The sequence below is a fragment of the Lepisosteus oculatus genome, chromosome 14 (genome assembly GCF_040954835.1).
Source record: "Lepisosteus oculatus isolate fLepOcu1 chromosome 14, fLepOcu1.hap2, whole genome shotgun sequence".
Taxonomy (NCBI): Eukaryota; Metazoa; Chordata; class Actinopteri; order Semionotiformes; family Lepisosteidae; genus Lepisosteus; species Lepisosteus oculatus.
In genome coordinates this window covers 17,199,770-17,214,426 of record NC_090709.1, presented here as the reverse complement: position 1 = coordinate 17,214,426, position 14,657 = coordinate 17,199,770, and the positions used below count along the sequence as shown (strand labels likewise).

The 14,657-nt window shown below is 43.4% G+C and overlaps 1 protein-coding gene and 2 non-coding genes across 3 annotated transcripts in view; all 3 read left to right on the top strand.

The window, feature by feature from the left end:
* Positions 1-14,657, top strand: part of LOC138242792 (zinc finger protein 271-like) — a 781,993-nt gene that overhangs the window by 620,478 nt on the left and 146,858 nt on the right. The window lies entirely within an intron of this gene.
* Positions 4,826-4,908, top strand: trnal-uaa (transfer RNA leucine (anticodon UAA)). Its single transcript has one exon. It is a non-coding gene; the product is annotated as a tRNA-Leu (tRNA).
* On the top strand, positions 8,664-8,737 carry trnat-agu (transfer RNA threonine (anticodon AGU)). The gene has a single exon. It is a non-coding gene; the product is annotated as a tRNA-Thr (tRNA).

Here is a 14,657-nt window from a genome sequence, read left to right as displayed (position 1 = left end):
TACGTACTAACTACACCTTTGCCTTACTACGACTTCTCCCCTGGACCTCGACCCCGCTTTTCCGACTACCGCTTTAGCCACTCGATTTTGTACCTTCGGCTGTTTTACGCTTTCTCGGATCCTGACCCCAGCCTGTCTCTTCGTTTACACCTCTGCCTTCTGAATCCACACCGACGCAACTTCTACGCCTTCCCGGACTCCGACCCCTGCCAGTCCCTCGACTACGCCTTCGCCTGTCGATTCTGTGCCTACGCCTGTGCTACGTGTGGAAGACCGAGTCAAAAGGTCAGGACAGTGACTATGCGTGGGAAAGGTTTTCTGTTCGCACCTAAGACCACTGTCTTAGGTGCAAACTAAAGCCTGTGATTCCTCACACCCATTCAACCAGAGAAAATTGAAACAGATTTTAGGATGCCAAATGGCACCCCCCTGTCCTGTTTGTTTGACTTCTGACACTGCCCCTTTCCCTGTATGTTCCTTTGATATGTTAAAGTATTGCCTACTTTTAATGTATAAAAAAGGAAAGTATAACTTCAGTCTAGTGAGCATGTCTTGAGTGCTAGGGGAAACCCTTTCTCTGTGATATGCTCCCCTTCAGCTGATTGTATTAAAGATCTCTGTTGACAATCTCCCAACCTGAGTGAAGACTGAGTTTTCTTTGAAATACGTCTTCCCGGACTCGGACCCATGCCTGTTTACTCCGACTACGCCTGTGTCTCGCGCCAACCCTACCAAGGGCACCGCATTGGATCCCTATCCTCAGCAGTCAGCCCCTGAGTTTCTTGTTCTGAGTGTCTTGGTTACATTCGTTTGTGTGTATAGATGAAAAAGCTATTGAAGAGCACCCCGACACCCCCCACCCATCTCGGTGGAAGTTGCCATGTTCAAAAAATCCTAAAAAGATAATTAAAGTTTCACACAACAAAGCATGACTGTGAAAGGTCAGGAGGCCTGCCTAATGGTGGTGCTGGCCCCACTAGCACCTCTTCCAGCAGCAACCTTAGTTTTTCCCAGGAGGTCTCCCATCCAGGTACTGACCAGGCTCACACCTGCTTCAGTACTGAAGGCTGCTGATTATGCCCAGCAGCCATATCACCCTGCAACTCACAACTGGCAACCCACTGAAGCTAAGCAGGTGTGCGCCTGGTCAGTACCTGGATGATAGACCTCCTGGGAAAAACTAAGGTTCCTGCGGGAAGAGGTGCTAGTGGGGCCAGCAGGGGGCACTCACCCTGCGGTCCATGTGCGTCCTAATGCCCCAGTATAGTGATGGGGACACTATACTGTAAACAGGCGCCTTCCTTCGAATGAGATGTAAAACTGAGGTCCTGACTCTCTGTGGTCATTAAAAATCCCATGGCGTTTCTTGAAAAGAGTAGGGGTGTAACCCCGGTGTCCTGGCCAAATTTCCCCATTGGCCCTTACCAATCATGGCCTCCTAATAATCCCCATCTTTGAATTGGCTACATTTCTCTTCTCTCTTCCTCACTGATAGTGGTGAGTGTTCTGGCGCACTATGGCTGCTGTCGCATCATCCAGGTGGATGCTGCACATTGGTGGTGGTGGAGGGGAGTCCCCATTACCTGTAAAGCGCTTTGAGTGGAGTGTCCAGAAAAGCACTATATAAGTGTAAGCAATTATTATTATTATTATTATTAATGAGCACAACACTTGATTACAGTAAAAAAAAATCATTAAAAAATAAAGAAATGTTCCACAACTCAAAGCAAGCTTGTATAAGGTTAGGGGGCCTGTCTGATGTGTAAAACACCTGGTTGCAGCACTGTGGCTGTTGTGCTTGAAGAGCTATTGACTCGTGAATAGCACCCTCCTATCACCATGTACCGCCTGTCTAATGGTGCCATATTGAAAACATCATAAAAAAATAAAGAAAAGGGACACAGCCACAGCAAGATTGTATAAGGTTAGGGGGCTTGTCTGGTGTGTAAAACACTTGGTTGCAGCACTGTGGCTGTTGTGCTTGAAGAGCTATTGACTCGTGAATACCACCCCCCTATCCCCATGTACCGGCTGTCTAATGGTGCCATATTGAAAAAATAATTACAAAATAAATAAAGGGGCCGCAGCCACAGCAAGGTTGTATGAGGTTAGGGGGCCTGTCTGGTGTGTAAAACATATGGTTTCAGCAGTGTGGCTGTTGTATTTGAATTGCTATTGAGCCATGAAGCAGACCCACCTATCTCAATGTCTTACCTGTAGTGTTACCTTCAGAAAATCATAAAAAAATAAAGAAAGGGGTCACAGCCACAGCAAGGTTGTATGAGGTTAGGGGGCCTGTCTGGTGTGTAAAATATATGGTTTCAGCAGTGTGGCTGTTGTATTTGAATTGCTATTGTAGCGGCAATGCTTGTTAATAAGACTTAAGCGTTGGTATGCTGTCCTAAAGGAGGCCCCATCTCACCCTCCATCTCTGTGGTGCAGCCACAGAGAAAATATTCATGCAGGCTGATTTAAGATGTTTTCTTTTGATAAGGAACAAGCTCCCAGACGGGGATGCAGTTAGCTAAGCCTGGCTATCATGATCAATGGTCATCCATTGGCGCCTATCAGTCTAGGGAGTGCCGAATGGACATCTGGACTGCATTCCTAAGTGTCAAGAGTAAGTGAATTATATCTCATCTTGACCAACCAATCAGGGACTGGCAGGGCGTGGTAATACCATGTGGGTCTCCAATGCCCGCCAAACTCTCAACCAATCAGCACACATCTGGGTCTTGGTCAAAAAGGGAGCGCAAGCTCAGATCGGGGCTCTCCTTGGCCATTTTCGCGCATCCTCAGAGACAATCACGTGACAACTGCTGTTGTCTGCAAAAGGACTTGGACTTTGTTCTAAGCGCGAGGCCGAGGATCCCGTACGTTCTCAGAATTCTACCAACGTGAATGCTTCGCTTGATCAACGGCAGCCTACAGTTGGACCCTCGTTGACAACCTGAATAGCTTATTCAGAAGCAGCGCTGGACCGGGAACGAACCGGCTTCTTCCCGGGCAAAAGAGTGACTTGTGAGGACTCGCGGTCACACTCTGTGCATAGAGACTTTCTACTAGCCAGCCGGACTCCTGGTAGATCCCCTCAGAGCAACAACTGCCCTGCGCGCCGCAGTCAGATTCCTCCGCCCATCCTACTCCGAGCTGCACCTTGACTGGTTGGCCGGTAGACAGAGGACGCCGACACAACGCCCATTGGACAACCGCTGCAACAGAGGCTGCAACAGAGCCTGTCAGCTGGTTTGGTGTTCGTGGCGGGAGATTCCAAATCCATACACAGTGGATAAGTAAACCCCATGTTCTACATTGCGTCTCGAGAATTCAATTGTACCTCAACACAAGTTGTTATCAATTTAATTCATGAGTAATGTATTTACTTCCGAGTTTAGAGTAACAGTGGGTAATAACACTGGTTAGCGATTTGGTAACCGAACGATATATATTGACATATATTCTCTGTTGTGTATCTCTTTGTGTTTGCATCTCTTCGAGATTATATACCTTGTATATTGATAACCCTCACAGTAAGGTCTGCCGCTCGTATCCAGGCAGACTAGTATATCTTTGGTGCACAATTTATATTAATAATTGTATCTCGTGTATCGAACCCGTGTGTGTGTGTTGTTAGTTGTTTGACGATTGATTTTCTAAAAGCTACAACGAACAACCTCGTGATTACTGTTACAATTAATAATTGTAAACCCATCAAACCACTACACTATTGAGCCATGAAGAAGACCCACCTGTCCCAGTGTATTACCTGTAGTGTTACTTTCAGAAAATCATAAAAAAATAAAGAAAGAGGCCACAGCCACAGCAAGGTTGTATGAGTTAGGGGCCTTGTCTGGTATGTAAAACATATGGTTTCAGCAGTGTGGCTGTTGTATTTGAATTACTATTGAGCCATGAAAAAGACCCACCTATCCCAGTGTATACCTGTAGTGTTATCTACAGAAAATCATAAAAAATAAAGGTTCCACAACCCAACACAAAGCTGGGAAAAGTCAGAAGACCTGCTTAGTGTGCAAAACACTTACTTGCAGCATTGTAGGTGCTGTGATTTAAATGCTATTGGTTTGTGAACAGAATACCCCTATCCCAGTGCATTGTGCCATATTAAATAAAAGCACAAGAAAAAGAGATTCAGAACGAAAAGCTGTGTCAGTGTTCTGTGTAAAAAATCGGTTTGAACATCATGGGAGCTGTTTTTAATAAGCTGCTGAGTAAAGAATATTTTAATCTTCCTGCTGTCAGTAGTATTGTCAATATAGTTGACCCTTAACTGAATTAAAACAGGGCGTAAAGGAAGGGTTTCAGAAATCAAACAAAGCTTTATTTCTGTGCTTACAGTCTGGGTAATTGGAGACTGCACTGTTCTGCTTCCTATGGTCATATACAGGTTTTTCGAACGAAGCCATATTGAACAGTGTTTCTCACGTTGTGAACGTCTGTACACAGCGGTCCTCCGGGTTCCAGTAAGTGCGTAATTATGCATTGATGAAAAACCGGAGGTTTAAAAAAAGATAATTAGCCCACTGATAGTTTGATGTAGAGGCTGTGGAAATATCCACAAGTCTTGGTCTTTAAAATGCATTTGGTTTGACGGCGTTCTGTGCTTCCATTGGGAAGATATGGACAAAAGAATATTCGTGCTCGGTCAAAAAAATGTCATAAAAACGAAAAAGTAAAGAAAGCATTCACAATGTATTTTATACACAAAGGAAGTATTCTCGCAACTCTAAGAGGTTTTGTGGTTTAATATTTTTTAATTGTTGAATCATATTTAAATGCTAAACAACTGAAGAGCATATCGTTGTAGACCAGGATGGTCGAGTGGTTAAGGCGTTGGACTTAAGATCCAATAGACAAATGTCCACGTGGGTTCAATCCCCACTCCTGGTAGTGTTATAATAAGTTTTAAGTGACAGAACACTTTGATGATTTACTCTCTATTTAAATATGAATTTGCTAAATTTCAGTTCAGTTCTCTTCACTCCCACTCCCTGGCATAACTGAGCTCTCACTATCGCATACTGAAGGCTTTACATGCATTAGCTGTGATACAGCTCCCAATAAAGACGGAATCAAACAGTTTGTTCTATTTCTCATGGTGATCCTCTTCTTGATCCAAATGAAATGGATCATTTAATATGATGCCTCGAGAAAAAAAAAGGAGTGAATTTCCGCCTGTAATGATTGATGCCCCATCAAACATTTTGTAACATCCCTGGAAGATTATACAGTAGAATCCTGGTTTGTGGCTTAAATTCAAGGTAAACAAGTCTAAGGAAACGAGTTGGAAACTTGATGTCGAACTGGAATTTAAGTACCCGGAATGTTTCACTACATTGGGCAATATGTGCCAGAGAGGAGTGCTTTAAACCCCTTCGAGAGCTCAGTTGGTAGTGCGGCTGACTGTATTAGAAACAGTTAGGAATCCTTAAGTCGCTGTTTCGACCCCAGCTCGAAGGAAGGTGCTTTTGTGAACTTTAATCAAATAGTTAAAATAGCGACTCTTTTTCACTCAGACGTTGATCAAAAGCTCAATAAACGATGAAGCAGAGGCTCTTGTTCCGAATTCAGCTAACATCTGGTTGTCTTGTTTTGGCCAAGATCTGATCTTTGAATTAAGGGACTACGCTGTCTGATTTGTAATTCAAAAGTAGATACAAATGTCACTGTTTTCAAAGGATAGGTACTTAATTGGCTTTATGATTTGGTATTGCTTTTGTATCATTATATTATTACGTTTGTGCTTTCTGTGTTTTTTATCGTATTGTGAACTTATTTTTTGCGATCCAAAGAGCCTCAGACGCACAGTCTAACAGTAACCAAACCAGAATGGATTCTGCTGGGAGCCGGACTGAGCTCATTCTCACTCCCTGTGCTGAAAACAGAATTATCTCTTCCCCAAACATCGTCTACAGCTGCTAGATATTGCTCTGCGTCCTACTGCTCCAGCAATTCCTTTGACCAAAGACAGATCACTAGTGCGCTTTTAAACTTCTTGCCACTACAGGCTCTTTGATGACTCATGCTGACTGTCCTGTGAATCCAAAAGAAAATGTTAAAGCTGATACATTTTCGATTGTAATTTGCATCTAACTACAACGTCCCTGGAAAAGAGATTTTATTCGTTGCGTGCAATCACTATCTTTTACTTTACGTATGGTAGTGGAAATAGTTTTAAAAATGTTTTCTAAAGAAGATTGTATTGCCAGGACCTGCCTTTAGCACTCAGTAGCGATTACGCTGTTGATATAGATGGAGAAGAAATGTAAGATGAATTGATGATCTAAGCTAAAATATCCCTAACACGCCTCCTGTAACAGTGTTTGTATTCATAGCAAGTAATATTTTTTTTCAAACCCGAACGTTGCTTTTGCATTAAGTGTTATGTAACCATTAGCGGTTTTGGTAGCTTCTGAAGAGCGCACTTTTCCAAACTGAAGCCTATAAGAACATTATTCAAGATGCACCATGGCCCAGAACGTGCATCGGGACAAGGATTAACATCAATTGAAAGTACTACCAAATAAAAGACTTGACGGAAAAATTGAAAGAGTAGGCAAGTATTAAAAAAACACCATAACTTCTCGGCTTCCAATCTCTTTCCAGGTTCAGGCTTTGTAAAATGACATGATTAGTGGAGTCATGCCGCGGTTGTGAGTTCAAGCCTCACCTGGAGCAGCCCGGTTTTCTGTCTTGACAGGTAAACAGTGTTTTGTGTTATTTGCTAAATGGAGAGAGGATTCTGTGTTAATTGTGCTCCTCCTGGGAGAGGTCAAGATGAGAAGTTCACGAGGCTGGTGGTAAGTATCCTGTCCAGGAATATCGGGGCTGTAGGGGGTGAGATCTATAGATGTAGTAAACACATCAGTGGAGACGGTGTGTCTGCTCTCTGTGAGAGAGCCGGGCGGAAAGAATAATCTGTGGTTGGGGAAGAAGAGACCCTCGTTGGAAGAGCGGCGCTCCACACAGGAGAGAATGAAAAAAAATATTTTTCAGGGACACTGATTGTTCTCTTTGGGGGAATTAAAAGGACGGGTGGCGAGCGACCTTGTGGCGCAACAGAAGCGCATCTGACTCCAGATCAGAAGGTTGCATGTTCAAATCACGTTGAGGTCAGCTGATGAGTTTGCAGGTGCTGCTGGTGCTGAACCCGGAAATTACACCATGCAGTCTGGTTTTATCTGTACACCACATAGGTAATTGAACAAAGTAACAGCGCAGTACAGAACACCCAGTCAGGAGCTTATTCAGCGAATCATCATGAACATGACAAGAGAAAAGGCACACTGCACATCCGTGAAACATCACTGGCTTTAGAGACAGTGATATCAGAGAATGGAAGTTTCAGACCTCGTTTTTGTTACAGGTTCAAGCAAACCTGAAAGTTAGGGAGTGTTTGGTCACTTTTGTATGAAAAAGTGTCTGAAGCCTGTAATTACAATTTGTCCTTTTTTAATTGTGGTTGAAATCCACTCCCATGTACCAAGACCTACAGTATATTCATGTTAGCTTAAATGACTAACGCTATTGGACATTAGCTGGTGTTTTTTGTAACGATTTGCTATTTCATGCAGGAAAGAAAGGAAACCAGACCCAACGTTTGCTTTCAGGTGCGGTCTATTTACATAACGGACTTCTATTTCTGAGGAGCCTGATTTAAATCACACAACCCCGGTAGAAGTCGAATCGACAATCTAATAAACCGAAATCAGATGCGTTATCCATTAAACCACTAGTCCGTCACGTAAATGAATTGCACCATGGTGAGTTCAGCGCCACTACTAGTAATACCCCACCCCCATCTTAAATTTCTACGTGAGAAACGTGTTTTCCAAATTTTTATCAGTTTTTAAAAATCATCACTTTTAAGCAGACAAAGCCTTTATGTGTCGCTCTGAATTTCTAATTCATTTATAATTAAAAAGAAAATAGCGTTTTGTTCCACAACGGCTTGAAATTATCACATCTTTCACTCTACGTCTCTCTAGTAGTAAAGCAGACCTTGCTAGGTGAGCATTTGCTCTGGTAAATTAGGTCACTTTTCATGTTAACTCACTTCTTCTAAACACAACATTTCCTGGTGCACGTTTTCTCCATGAAAAAATACATTTTCCCTTACATGATTACTCGTTTTTTTTTCATCAAAGAGTACAGAAAGAAGAAAGAAAGAAAGGAAGTGTCGTAAATGAACTCTGTCGCCCGTGGGAGATGTCAAGCGCATTGGACATGAAAAGTGCCCGATAAAAGCCATTTCTGTACGTTTCTCTTAGTGTCGGGGCCAGAATGTAAAGGAGGCAACATGCTCAGCCAGCCGACTCAGCTTACTGAATGCAGGTGTCTCTGAGCGGTGTGTCCAAGGGGCAGTAAAAGAGGAGAATTCTGCCGGCGCCGTGGCTTAGTTGGTTAAAGCACCTGTCTAGTTAACGGGAAATCCTGGCTCCAAATCCCAGCAGTCCATCGCCTGTGTTGCACTACACACCCTGTAGATAATCAAAAGCATATTGAGCTCCTTGGTAATGAAATTGGCAGATAAAAGCCATTTCACATCCTTTCTCAACTTGCTCAGTGAGCAGGCTCACCGCACACCGAACGAAGATATAACAGAGCAGTGTGTCCAACTGGCTGAAAAAGGGCAGTGCTTTGCTGGCGCTATGGCTTAGTTGGTTAAAACGCCTGTCTAGTAAACAGGAGATCCTGGGTTCAAATCCCAGCAGTGCCTTACTTCCTGTCTTCGCCCACTGTTTATTGTTACAGACAATATGCTTCTGCATTATGTTTAAATGAACTTTTAATTTCGCTTTTGGCACAACTTGTTTTTCAAGAAATCCACACATTGCGAAAGATAAAATGCTCATCTTTCTTATCAGTGCAAAAGAATTACTGCCAGCTGGCAAGAAAATGACAACGATCTTTTTTTTTACTTTAGCCAAAAATCTGTGAATGTAGAAAAAATACAAAAAATGTCAGTTTCTATGGCACACTCAGTCAGGGTGTCCTTCAGTTAAACACAACGTTGGTAGATCAAACGCACCCAGAGACACACTTTGAATTAATCCGATCTAAACATTACCTTCTCTAAATGTGATTGAGTTTCTTTCCACGTCCTTAGCCATCTTGATGTTTGCAGAGATTTTCAACTTTTGACACCAGTCAAACTACAAGTAAATAGTGGAGTACCTAAGTCAATATCACTGGGAATGTGAATATAAATGTAAACATCAATATTTCTGCTGTCTCCTGATAAACACAAGTATAGAGTCAAAACACAAAAAATAATGCTAAAATGTTATTCAGTTAACACCCAGATGTGACAAAACACATTTAATACTTACATCCCCTTTAAATATGTATTTCCTTAATATCAGTTCTCTTCCCTCCCCAGGATACCTGCAAATTCACTACAGCATATTAAAAGTTGTGTGTAAGTCTTACATGTGTTCTGAGTAGTATAAAGCGACACCTTTCGTCAAACTTTTGGCAGGTACCACGCCCCCTTTTCCAGCCAATGGCAGTCAGCGGTGGTTGGCTGTCCCGCCCCCTTGTCAGCCAATGGCGTGTTGTTATTTGTGCATGTCCCGCCCCCTCAGGAGCCAATGGTGTGTTGTTAAGGGTCGGAACTCACGCCTTCCCCCCCGGCCAGTCGGTCCGGAGCCTCAGGGTCCCAAAGCCCAAAGGCGGTGCATCCCTCGCTTTAGGTATGTGAAAGTGTGTATTGGTTTGGAAGGGGACCATGTCTGCAGCGGGGTTGAGTGCGCTCTATTATAAACCTAGGGAATCGGGTAGTTACAGCGGCACGGAGAGTCTGGTGTGAGCTGCGAGATCCCGTGTTGTGAGCGGCGCCAGCCACGGCCGGGTGGCCGAGTGGTTGTCCGGCCAGGCTGCTTATACGCTGCACAAGCCGTGTCTCAAAAGCAGCAGGGTTGTAAGCACACACACACTGACTGCGTAAAGTCTCACGGAAAGAACTCGCAGGACAAACACCATGTGAAATGTGAACCGCTTTATTTCAACAGTAGGTGTTTCAAACATTGGGCTCATTAGGGACATCGTTAGCTAAACCTTGTTGGGCATCAGCTTTATTAACATTTGGCCGAACACACAAGCATAGACACGAAACATTCAGTTGTGCTGGTAGGCTGAAGATTGACCCGTCCACATCCTCTTTATTCTATTAAAGGAAAAAGAAAAGAAAGGCTTAAAAAACTTTTGAGCTAAGGTTTTTTGTTAATATTTACCATTTGTAGCGTGGTATCATCGCTAGCACCCGGCAGTTCTTCAACATCTGGTACCCCAGCTGAACTCACACCCCCGCCGCTGTCACAGGGTGCAGAGGGTGGGGTCGGGTTTTGCTAAAAAGAAGACCAAGTATTAAAATGACATACGCTAAGCACCGATACAACAATTCCACGATCAGAAAAAATATTTTAGCCGCCTACCTCTTCACTTTGTAGAGTAGCAGACCCCGTTGTTTCTCCACACAAAGAAGCCATCTCCGCAGCTCCTAACAAGGGGCGGTGTCTGACAGCGCCAAGGACGCGCTGCGACCCTGTCAGTCCGGAGCGTTTAAGAATATGCGCCAATGGTGTAACCACGCCTACATAACACAAGACATTTTTCAATTGGTTGTGATGCTTTAAAACGCATCACAACCAATGTTGTGATGACCCCCCCCCCCTTGTTTTATCGAGAGCGAATAGTATTCACATATCAGTTTATACGTTTTAAACTTTAAAAGTATTAACACACAACGCAAACACAAATGATGTGTTTGCCCAGAAAAGAAATTTTAAACACGCGGGTTTGGTCTTAAAGTTTTTAAAATAATGTAATAAGACACAGTTTATTTTTAATAACACATTCGCGACAGCTTTTTCGAAAGTTTGAGATAAATTTCCACACATCGCAAGCGTAAAAGTCTTTAAGGTATTAATAGGCAACAAATGATGGGGTGTTGTTCTTCATACTTTAACGGATTGGTCTTAACGTTTTAAAATCACGTATTAGAGATAATTTGTGATGTTTTGGAGACGTGCGGTGTGTGTGGCGGGGTTAGTTAAAGTGGCTTATGTACATCGAACACACAGAGCCCGTTAAAATCCAACACCCGTTAACCACGGCCAGTGAGTTCAAGGTTGGCCCATATTTTCTGGATGGTTATGCTGTAATTGACGGAGTGCCGACAGCCTTTGAGCTCAACGGTTGCTTTTTTCATGGTTGTAGCGTTTGTTATTGTGAAAACGATTTTAATCCGCTGACAAACACTACTTTTGGCTGGTTGTACGATGGTTAAAATTAATTTTCTCAAAATGAGAGGTTTTAACGTGCGTGTTTTGTGGGAGCACGAGTTCAGAGACATGCTTGTTGAAAATGGAGACTTGGGTAAATTTTTAACAGCTGCGCAGTTACCAGAGCCTCTGCAACCGCGGGAGTCACTTTTTCGGGGGAGAACAAATGCTATTTGTTTGCATTACACAGCTATGATTTCACCAGTCTGTATCCGTTTGTGAACAAAACTAAAAAATACACACTGGGGCACCCCCGAATCATTTATAACAACTTTGGAGATTTAAAACGGTATTTCGGTTTAGCGAAGGTGAAAGTTTACCCACGCAGACGTTTATACTTTCCAGTTCTTCCAACCAAAATTGACAAAAAACTGTTTTTCACACTGTGTCGTACGTGTGCTGAAACAAAACAGACCACCCCCTGTGAGCACGGTGATGAAGATCGCGCCTTGACTGGTGTCTGGTGCACCCCTGAATTACAGATGGCCTTAGATCTGGGGTATTGAGTGTGTAAAATTTACGAAATTTGGCATTTCGAAAAGGCCTCACACGATATTTTTACCGACTACATCAAACTGCATCTGAAAGGGAAACAGGAAGCTTCGGGGTTTCCAGAGGGGTGTACAGATGTCGCGAAACAACAAAGATATATCAGCGAATATTATGAAAAAGCGGGTGACGGCTGGACCCCGGCAACATTAAAAAGAATCCGGCCAAAAGACAGCTTTCAAAAATTGCCTTGAACAGTTTGTGGGGGAAGTATGGACAAAGAGACAATTTACCACAGACCACCATTGTGAGAAACCCCGATGAATTGTTCAGGTACTTATTTACGCCATATCATGAGGTGTCAGCCTGCGAGTTTATCAATGAAAACACAGCCTGTGTTACGTGGAAACACTAAACACCACTATACAGGCCATTCAAACACTAACATTTTCATCGCTAGCTTTACAACCGCCTATGCCCGCTTGGAGTTATACAATCTGCTAAATGCTTTGCAAGGCCACTGTCTGTACCACGAGACAGATTCGGTTATCTTTGTGAGCCGGGAGGGTGAGTGGAATCCGGAACTGGGTGACTACTTGGGTGAGCTGACCAGCGAAATAGCTGCTGGACAACACATCACCGAGTTTGTATCAACAGGACCCAAGTCGTACGGGTACAAACTGTCTGGAGGGAAAGCCTGTTTAAAGGTAAAAGGCATTACGCTCAATGTGAACAATTGTGAAAAAGTTAACTTTAAGAGTCTGCGGGACTTGGTTTTTGACTATGGCGTTAACCCTTATGCAGAGTGCCGGGAATTTAAACACATTTCTATTCAACAGCCGATGATCGTGCGTGTTAAAAAGGATTGGCGCAGTGAGACCCGGACCTTAAAGAAAACCCAGAAGGTAGTTTACGACAAGCGGGTGCTGCAAGAAAATTTGACATCGTTGCCCTACGGATATTAACACGATGGATGTCAGGTTAAAACACCCTTTTTCATGCATGTTGTCCGGACCCACGAATTGCGGTAAAAGTTATTTTATAAAACAGCTCTTGGAGAACGGTGATACCGTTATGACTCTTAAACCCGAAAACACAGTCTGGTGTTACAGCTGCTGGCGACCTCTATACGCTGAGTTGCTTGTGAAATTTCCATACATTCAGTTTATAGAAGGACTACCAACGTCGTTTTCCGACGACCAGCTACTGCCGCAGGGTAGAGTAAATTTGATTGTAGTTGATGATTTGATGGAGTCTGCGTGTGAAAATAATGAGATAGAAAAAGCTTTTACCAAATACGTACACCACCGAAACCTCAGCATCATGTATATCGTCCAAAATGTGTTTTGTCAAGGCCGGAAAAGTAGAACCATCGCGTTAAATACAAACTACATGGTGCTGTTTAAAAACCCTAGAGATAAACTACAGATTACAACCATGTCCCGGCAGATGTACCCCGGTAAAGCCATTTTTTTTTTGGAAGCGTTCGATGACGCTACTAAAAAACCTTTCGGTTACTTGTTGGTGGATTTAAATGCCGACACCCCAGATGACTATCGTTTGTGAACAGGTCTTTTCCCCCCAGATGTACCCATGGCTTATGTATTTAAAAAATCTAAAAGTTGGTGATCTCGCAACCACAGACTCAGTCGAAAAAACAAGTTCGGGGCGTCATCATGTCTTCACGCGTTCTGAGAAACCTGACTCTCTTAAATTTTCTGGTGAAAGCCGCCCCCAAGCAGCGGAAAACTATTCTCTGCAGGGCTACAAATGATCTTATACAGGCCATAGCTGAAATTGCCTTGAATACCTTGAAAGGGAACATACCGTTATCTGCTAAGCAGTTTGGGACCCTGAAGAGAAAGCGTAAGCTTATAAAGACTTTGAGTCGAAAGGGTCTTTCTCTTAAAAGAAAGAGACTCTTGGTGAACCAGTCCGGCGGTTTTATCGGGACCCTGTTGAGTATTGCAGTACCATTGATTACGGGGCTTCTACAACGTCAATATTGGAGCACGCTGAAAAAATGTACCTGGTACCTCAGAAACAGCTCGATCGACTCCGAGAGCGGTCTGGGTTCGAAAAAATAACAACCCGTCGGTTGGATGATGAAATGCGAGACATTCTTCAGAACTCGCATCTGGCCGAATATGAAAAAGTGAAATTGTACAGTTAGGTGTTACAACGGTATTTGACATTAATACGCCAGGAGACTTCCGAAAAGGGGACTTTAACTGTTGTACTACATGAAAATGCACCCGCCGAGCTATCACTCACGTTAGCACAACCGCCGACATTGAGCGACACTGACTTTGGGTATATTTTGGACAGTGTGTCTCAGCGGTTCCGGAGAAATGCCAAGATATTGTTAAAGACCATGGCCCGCAATGAACCATTAATAGCCTGGAATGAAAAAGGGGAATTTGTGTACAAGGGGGCACCCGTTGAGGGCTCTCACATGATTGGTCTTGTCAGGGCTCTCACGCAGCAGCAAGCAGTTGCGGTCGGTAAGAAGCCAAAAGGTTGGGATGTGTTCATGGAGGCTATGGCAGAAACCAACGTGCCGGGCACCTTGCTAGCCAACGCTGGTAACCGAGAGCTACTTGAAAAACTCAAGGCTGCCCCGCTGGGGTGTGCAGCGTCGGTCAAAACTTTAAAACAACCAGTAGAGTTGTCGATGGTCGACCCGGTCTCTTAGATAACCGCTGAAAGGAGACGATCATTAATACCTAGACCCACATGGTTGTCTTTGTAACATTTTTTCTCTGGGTATGTGTGTTTGTGATAAATGACTTGAAATGTATATTAAAAAGCGTGAGCAATATAGTTAAAAATTTTTGTAAGAAAATGGCTTGGATGTAACATTAA